This window comes from Harpia harpyja, chromosome 22 (genome assembly GCF_026419915.1).
Source record: "Harpia harpyja isolate bHarHar1 chromosome 22, bHarHar1 primary haplotype, whole genome shotgun sequence".
Classification (NCBI taxonomy): Eukaryota; Metazoa; Chordata; class Aves; order Accipitriformes; family Accipitridae; genus Harpia; species Harpia harpyja.
In genome coordinates this window covers 17,891,224-17,900,028 of record NC_068961.1, presented here as the reverse complement: position 1 = coordinate 17,900,028, position 8,805 = coordinate 17,891,224, and the positions used below count along the sequence as shown (strand labels likewise).

At 42.9% G+C, this 8,805-nt stretch overlaps 1 protein-coding gene across 1 annotated transcript in view; it reads left to right on the top strand.

Annotated features, from left to right (window-relative positions):
* Positions 1-275: 275 nt before the first annotated feature.
* The window catches only part of ST6GAL2 (ST6 beta-galactoside alpha-2,6-sialyltransferase 2), a 174,370-nt gene continuing 165,840 nt past the window's right edge, over positions 276-8,805 (top strand). The window contains exon 1 of the mRNA XM_052773898.1: positions 276-331. The gene's annotated coding sequence lies outside the window, so the exon portion shown is untranslated. The remainder of the gene's footprint in view (positions 332-8,805) is intronic.

Sequence of the window (8,805 nt, the reverse complement as noted above, 5' to 3'; positions counted from 1 at the left end):
GAATAGGAAGGATCCAGTGTTTCCTGCAAGGGACTCCTTTTTGAAGAGATCATGCTAAAAAGGCTGCTGAAGGGATGTCTTGCTGCTGTAATTTGTAGAAAGGAGCTCTCATAATTATAGTCAGAGTTTATTGCGTCTCCCCCTCTCTCCCCCCCCCTTTCCCCCCCCGCCCGCCCCATGTGTGTGTATGCAGAGAGCTAGAGAAAGCTGGCAGCACTACCTGAATAGCTATTGAAAGAGTGAGACTTCTCAGTTCCTGCTTCATTACTGGGTAGCAGCTATTCCAGTGTGTGAGAGCTCCTAACTGCATTCTCCCATCGAAAAGCCCTTGGTAAGTCCCCTTAGCCGGCAGAGCTGCGGATTAACTCAGCAAAAGGCAGGAGGGGGGGGTGGCAGGGAGCCGTGGGGGCTCTCAGAGCCTGTGCGCAGCTTAAGATCTATTAGATTTCAAAGATTTTCTGTAATAAATGTGTAAGATCTTCTGTGGATTGCTGGGATGTGAAGGCGATTGCGAGGAATGTTTTGTGTGCTCAAGAGCAATGCTAAGTACGTTCAGGAGTGTCTGAAACAGAGCAGAAATTTTCTACCGGAGGTGAGATTGGTAAATGTTTCTCAGAACTGCAAGAAGAGTGGTTTGGTTTGGTTTTGTTTCCCCCTATCATTTCCCTCTTGTTTTCCTCTCCCCCTTTATTGTGTTGAACGTGTTAATAGGCTCAGAAAGAAGAAACTGTGTCTTCCTGCTGATTGATGGCTTTTGAAATGTAGAACTTTTATCAGAAGAGGGATGAGAGCTGAAGCTATAGAGGAGATACGTGTGCTTTTTATTTGCATGTACATTCTTGTCCCTGTTTCTGGTGTTGATTGCACAGATTTACCATGCTCAGGAAAAGTCCAAAAAGCTAGGAGATGCACATTTACTGCTCGAGACACCGATGTTTGTGCTTGTTAAATGTGCTTGTATCACATGTTTTATTAGTCATCCGCCTGAGAAGTGGTGCTCTCCAGGTAGCTCCTTTCAGTATATGTAGCAAAAAGCACTCCCAGACAGGCACTCTTCTTCTTTACCTTGATGCCATGAATCAAGCTCAACAGAAAATGATAGAGGCCATCGGAGAGGTCAGGTCGCAGCTCTCCTCACCCCAGCTGAGCCATGGCATTTGAAACGAGAGGCTGGAATGATGCCGTTATCCCAGGGTCCCAGTACCCTGGAGCTGGCTGCGTTTTGATTTGAACAGTATGAACGAGTTACTCCAGGGATGGGCCGGAGGTTATTGCCTAGCAATACAGAGCATTAACAGAATGACTGTCTCCTAACTGAACCCACACCTACTCCCCTGATGGATAAATCCAAACTGGAAGAGCTGGCTGCCTGACTAGCAGGGCATGGGACCGCTGGCTCATCTGTTACTGTTAGTCCAGTCCAGACTTCTCTTGGCTACAGCTGTCCATGGGATCATAGAGGTGACACAGCCATATTTATAACTAGGAGGGGGAAAGCTGCTCCTTATATTCAGAAAACATGCACTCATGATTTGAAACTGCTGCTTAATGTCCCTAGACATCATTTTCTTTGCTACTGAGCAAACACGATAGCTCAAAGGATTAGGTTTTAGGTCTGCAATGGTTGCTTTCCAGTTAGCGTGAGTAAATTCACATCTCTTCTACAGGTCAAAAGGACCAGACTGACATTTTTTTCCCCCTTTCAGAAGGCTTCAGTGTTTATTAAGGGACAACTTTTCTTGTTTAAAACAGAGCTTAGACTTGCAGCCAAGCACAGAATAGGTATTCCTTCCTGAAACTCAGGCATTTTACATTATATTGATAAGTGGATCATGCTAAGGGGTGCAGACGACTAGGGGATTGATAAGTGACCTTACATAACTTCATGCGATGGAGATTACAAGTAGGAATATGCCTCATGTTCCAGGTTTTCGGAGGCAACATTACTTCACCAATAAATTAAAATGTTGTCAAAATTGCATCATTACCAGAGCTGCTTAGTGCATTAAATATAATACTGGGGTGCAATATAGACAATCATAATCTCCAATGGGGGGGGTGGGGAGAAAAAGCTATAAGGAAAGAACATGTTTGGGGTTCTTTTTGTATTTGTGTCCATCAACTACATAAGCTTGTTGCTAGAATACTCTTGAATACAAATGCACGGTGCCTTTTCTAAGTTTGTTTTGCTTTCATCATCTGCATGGATGTATGAAAGAGCAGAAACACCTCAATGAGAAGAATACCAGTGCGAAGGGGGGGAAGGAACAGGTAACTCTATTCAGCTCTGTGCCACATCCTTGTATCAAATTCAGCCTTGACCACATTCATTTTAGTAAGCAGACTCTGCTGTCATCTGTTTGCTATCAGCATGGCAGGATGTTCTCAAAGCAACTGAATTCCAGGTCAGGATGGTAGAAAAATGCTGGGGGCTGTTCACTGGGGCCCAGATGCCGTGACCTTTCTGCCTACTGGAAGTGTTGTGCTCTGTGAGGACGATGCAACCCAGCACAAGAAAAAGGAACTGGGAAAGTGTCTCCGCTGATAGGCAAAATCTTTGTTTATCATGGGCAGTGTATGCTCTGCAGAGCCTCACCCATGGCACAAGGGATCTGCCTCCCCTCCCTTCTCACAGGAACGCAATGAGGTGGGAACCATTTGTTTCTCCTATAGAAGGGACTACATGCACCTGACAGACCAGACTGCCCTACTTGTGATCGTGTACCCACACATCCATGTAGTAGATACCCTAGTAAGTGGTGGGCAGGAGATGTTGGCTATGTTTTGGGCTGATCCGAGTGTGTTACCATGTAGTCAGCATGTGTCTCCAGGCAGTGACTTACCCCTTCCACCCTACCAGCTCCAGAGGAGTTATTTCTGGAGGATGCCCAGGCATGGTCCTAAGTTCTCCTTGCTACAAAAAGTCTTCAGACCTTGCCAGCACGAGCCACAGAGATCTAAATGTCCCTTCAAGCCAACCTGGGTTTTCATCAGAAATCCTCTCTGTTGCCTCTCTGACTTGAAATGAGCTCTCCTCCCTGCCCCCCATCAGAGATTACAATTCATGAAGCAGAAAATGCCAGATACTCAAGCACTGGCAGAGTTCTTTTAAATTATGTTTCTAGTTTGTAATCCTTTTATATGTCAACGTTTTGTATTTCCCCTATTTTTATATATAGCAAAATGTATCAATCCAGGCATTTCAATACCCATCACTGAAGCATAAAGGTCCATATATCCTTGTTTACTGAATAAACAGGGATTTTCAAAGGGTATTCCCTGCGCCAAGTGTAGCTTTTGTTTGCATGACTTGACTACAGTTGTGCTTATAAGAATTGCAAAATCAAACCAAGGAAGCAAAGACTGGTGTAATTCATGGTTTGTTGCCCTAAACGCCCTCCCTGCTGTCCTCAGACATCTTCCTTCTTTCCCCTTTTCCTGTGAAATCCCCATGGGTCTGATTTAGACGGAAGCTCTTTGGAACAGGTATCACATCTCCAATCATTGCACACATTCGTGTCTATCATGCTGCATGGAAGTATAAAATATTAACCACAGCTAGAGTATTTAGAGTGGATAAAAACCTAATGCAATCTCCTGATCCTAACTGCTCCTTTTTCTGTAACTCCTTGCACCTTAGCAGGGTCAAAAGGAGAGAAACCTATTCAAACCTTCTGCCACTATTTTTTTGTTACTGCCCCTGGAGAAAGGACTCAAAATCCAAACATCTGCTGCCTCCTTCTACTGCAGGGCAGTGGTAAGGGTGGAAGGACCTTGAAAAGCCATACTCTTGCAGTTATCAGGGGAATTGTGACGGAACAATAAGGAGATTTTTCAGCGTGGCATTCTCGTGATTAGTATGACTTACAAATTGTTTTTGTCATTCCTAGGACAAGAGTGGAACTGACATTTAGTAGCATATGAATTCCCCAGTAATTGGTGCCCCATAATATAAATTAGATTAGAGGCAGTTTACCAAGTCCCAGTACAGCAAGTTTTCATTTTACTCTTCTCTCAAAGGAAGATAATCTACAATGTACATTTTAGAAGACAACTGCGGCGTAGGGAAGATACAACCCAAAATGAAAAAAAAAGTTTACTTCAATAGGACTTTATAGTCAAAGTTCCTTGCTGGCTTAAAGAAGAATATCTGTATCCAGAAATGATACTGAATTTGAGTGTTTTCTTTACTGTGTTTTTGTGTTAACTCTGCTAAATAATTAAAGGAAGGAGAGGAGAGCAGAACAGATAACTAGGTAATAGCAGGCATGATCACAACTACCCTGTCCATTCCTTTAAATCTGGATCCAAGTTCTTTGACTTGAAATGGGAGTTTTTTCGCTGAGAAACTGTGGCAGGATATGTTCCTAGCACTACAACAGATGCTATTAAAGCAGCTTCTTTTCATTATGAAAACAAAGCTGAAGCACTATAACATATGTTGTGTTGATTCATGTCTTAGAAAATATCATTCCATGGAGATATATTTGATAAATGCAGTAAGAAAGCAGCTGATTCCTTGGAAAAATGCATTTGACTGCAGCATTAGCCACTTGCATATCATACTTGACAAATTCTCAGATGTGATATGTTTTAATACATTGCCGTAACACCTAAGGATTTTCATTCAGATGCAACGCTATTCCTTTCTCTTCCTGAATGTCTTAAAGATGCTACTTGCAAATGAAAAAAATTGGTAAACAATTCCTTTTATGGGAATCTGACCCTGATGTTCAGTTGCTAGCATTCAGAGCTTAAGATTGTATGGTTCCTCAGCTGCAAAAGAGAGATAATATTTCTGCCTCCCCCTCCAAGTATACACCCTTCTTCTGTCGTCTTTGCTTATACAGCATACTGAGGGCAGAGACTGTGCCTTATTATATGCACAATACCTACACAGTCAGCACCTACACGATCCTACAGGCCTGTAGGTTCTCCTGCAAAAGAATTTTCCCCACGTACCACTAACTGATGTTCTTAGTAGCAGCCTCAGCCAACTGGGTGGTGCCAGTGATGCTGGGAGCATCACCTGCAGGCTTCAAACCCCTTCCAGGACCGGTGCCGTGGTCCCGGAGGGCTTCGGTTCCCCCATCTACCACTTTGACCCACTTAACAGATAATCAAATCTCCTCCCCCAAGTGTTTGAAGAAGAGACTTAGCACACCATTTCTGGAATCAGTGTCTGGGAATGGACGTGGCAATTATGTCAAGGATACTGAGAGATACTGATTTCTTTGACAGTTATATGGGCTCCACAGAACTCACTACAGTAAGTGTTTGTTTCTGACAGCTGACTAGATAAGGTGAATCCATGGGGAGCTGATAGGTGCCCTAACAAGGTGTATTCTTGCAGAATTTTCTTTCTGACCAGAAACCCACTCATATCACTGACAGCTGGCCCCTTCAGTAAAATTCAGCACAAAACAATCCAAACAGCAGCCCATCTTCCTGATGCATCTATGTCCCAAGCCTAACTCGGTGCATTTGGCTGGAACAGGCTGTGTGAAACAGGAGCAGATTTTGGAGAACCGCCTGCTCTTATCTTTCTATTTAGTATTTTTTATATTAAAATATATTTTAACAAAATTTGAAGGGTGTTCTCTTCCCCCTTTAAAGAGCAACAAACCGTCTCTCAGCTGTAGTAAAAGCATTTAGTGAATCAATCCTTGATTAATTTCATCCACACCAGGGTGGTTAAACCTGGCTGTAGGGACAGAACAGAGTAGACGAGGGCTCTTTCAGGGGGCAAGGAGCCTGTACAGAGCAGCTGTTCTACATCTTTGCCTGTCTCATTGCTCCACTGGGATCACTGGGAGGAGAATACAAGTTACAGCAGCCCAGTACAGGACAGGGAGAAGAGTCAAAATACTGGTTTAAAAAAACAACAAAAAATTTCACTGAAAATTATTTTTTATGCTGCTCTTGAGAAAGACAGAATAAAGCTGACCACCTCTGTAGCTCAACTAAAAGCTGATAACAGTCTTAAAAAGAAAACTCAAATAAATGCAAAAAGATCTCTTTCATTGTGTTCAAACTGAATTGTTGTAAAATGCCTTCAGATAAAGCCAGGTCCACCCATCTCATAAACCCCTGGTGTCCTTCAGCTGCATTCAACCAGAGGTCAACAAGGTGACTCAGCACAGAAGAGGAAAACTCCCAAGAGCTTCTTCTCCAAGCTGCTGTCTTCTTTCTAGAGATTTAATCAACTCCCTAGAGCTTATTATCAGAGCAAGCACCCTGACTCTGGCACGGAAAAAGACACTTATGTCTTTCCTGTACAATTGGGAAATCTGGCAGCCCCGTATGTTGCGATTGCAGCTCCGATCCTCTTTTTGGGGCACCGCTGGTGCCAAGTTGTTCTTTCTGTCACAGAGTCCAAATGTCCCTGTTCAGTGTCTCTGAGATTAGATCCCAGGAGGCAGCAGTTCTTACCTCTATGGTTAACCACAAACTCACTGATGGAGCTCCAGGGAAATAATTATAGTGTGTGGTTCTCCACTCCCCATGATTTCAGATTCCAAATTTCTTTTTCTTTTGAGTGACACAGTATAGTTGGCCACTTTCACAGTATTAAACAAAGTCATTTGGTGGTGAAATCACTCAGCAACAGAGGAGAGACCTTATTTATTGATTCAGCTCCCTACAGACATTACCTGACGTGGCTGAAGTTTATAGGATCAGTTGTTTGTGCCAGCAAATTGCAGTACGTAGCCTTAGAAATTGTAAGTAGGTGCAATGTCATATTTAAAAATGAAAAATTGATTTCTTCACGAGAATGGCATGCAAAGCAGGCAAGCATTCATTCTGCTTTGCTCATTGGGAAGCACCATTGGATTATGCTTTCCAAGGCACTACAGAGAGCAATACAGGTGTGAGGTACTGCTTTACTTACACCACAGATCCCCTTTGAATTTCTTGAGCATATTTTTCTAGCCCAATATCCTGCTGCCAGGTTTGTCTCAGGTCGGAGCTCAGCACCTCTGTTACTCAGCTAGCTGGCATGGTTTTTAGCTTGGCCTCCCCTCAGAAGTGGCTTGTAATAAGAGCAAGCTAAAAGACAAAGAATAAGGGCGCTTGCATGTCCTTCCTCGCTAAGATTTGATTCTCTTGGCTTAGGGCTGGGACTATATTAAAACTGATATTTTCTTTGGCTAGCAGCGGAATATCTGGACAGGAGCAGGGTTGGGAACAGGCTAATGGAGGGAGAGGAGAACGTGCATCATGGTAGTGCGTCACTTGTATCGTGCTCCAGATAAAATATCTGAAAAGTCATCAGGCTTTTGCCATCTGTTCAATTTTTTGAATGCTTCCAGGAAAGGACAATGTTTATAAAGACGGTGTCCATGTTAGCTAACAGATTCCACTCTCTCCTCAAGCACAGATCACATATATTTCACTTGTGGTCACGGATGCAGGCATATGCGTCCGAGTTTGCATGAACACAGCTATTGGGAGGCAGAAGGCTTACTTCTCCTAAGATGCAACTAATCCACCCAGCTATACATGGACTTCTAAGCAAGCAACTCTACATCTCTGTAATGGGTATGTTATTTATTAGAGTTGGCTAAGCCTGCCTGGTTTAAATCTGGATTTAATCTTATCTTAAGATACTCAGTGTTGTGATTTTGGTTCGGCAAAGTGTCAGTATAAACATATATATATCTATACACACACATATTGCTATGTCTGGAAGTACCCACTCTACAGCTGTGTTCCAAAGCTGTTCCCCCAGAAACATGCAACACCTGTATATCAGCACAGCTCTCATTTTTCATTTTTAACAAGTAGAAACTGAGAGCATACTAGGGCAACCAGCTACCGCTTATAGATTGCATGAACTGCGAACCTTGTGAAGGCTGCTTAAACCAGCGACACTCAAAGGAAAAAATTAAGGACCATCACATTTCCAGATAACGTATCTTGAGATCTGATCTCATAATGCAAGGGTCAGATGAAATCAAAACACTGTTTACAGCAGTGCTCTTTCTTCTCAGCTCTGCAGTTATTAAAGGCATTTAGCCTGAATTAATTAAAAAAGAAAAGAAAACTTCTCTTGACTAGCTTAAGGAGTAACATGTGGCATGTAATTTGGATTTCTGAGAGATTTAGACAAGTAAGCTGCATTACTCATCCATCTCATTTAAGATATGTAGATTCCATAATCTTCCATCTGGATTTTCAGCCAAACCTTGGGCTGCTTTTTGGTTGTTTGAAGAAGGCTGGAGAAGGAGGTTCATCTTAGAATGAACAAAGAAGGGTGAAAATTGTCCAGCAGGAAAAAAATGAGCACATGACAGAAAGTGCCCCTGGGCTACAGCACTGTATGGGAACCTTCAATTTATTTTCAGTGACAGTATGATTATTTTGCTTTCTTTCCCACAGCAAACAATCCCTCTGTATTTAGTGCAGGATCCATTCAGAACCAGAGTGGCACACTGGTATATGACACTCACAAGCTTTGTCCACTCCCCTTCTTCCAGCTACAGTACCATCATATGAACCCACTGGTGATGATAGCATGAGACATCAGACTGGAAGAGGTCCATGGGCAAGCAAATCAGAGCCTTCTATTCTCAGGGGGAAAAAAAAAAAGGAACTTTTAAGGGAATTTAAGAGAAGAGCCACGCTACCTTTATCTGTCATCCTGCAGTGCCAACACCATTCATTTGAACATGGAGTACAGATAATGCCCTGTTGCTTGCATAACTGTTAGTTCTAGTAGTTCAAATCTATGTGTTCCCTTTCATTAACTAGTGTATTGGGGCTATCCCCAGACACTCTCTATCCACGACTCAGCGGAGGCCA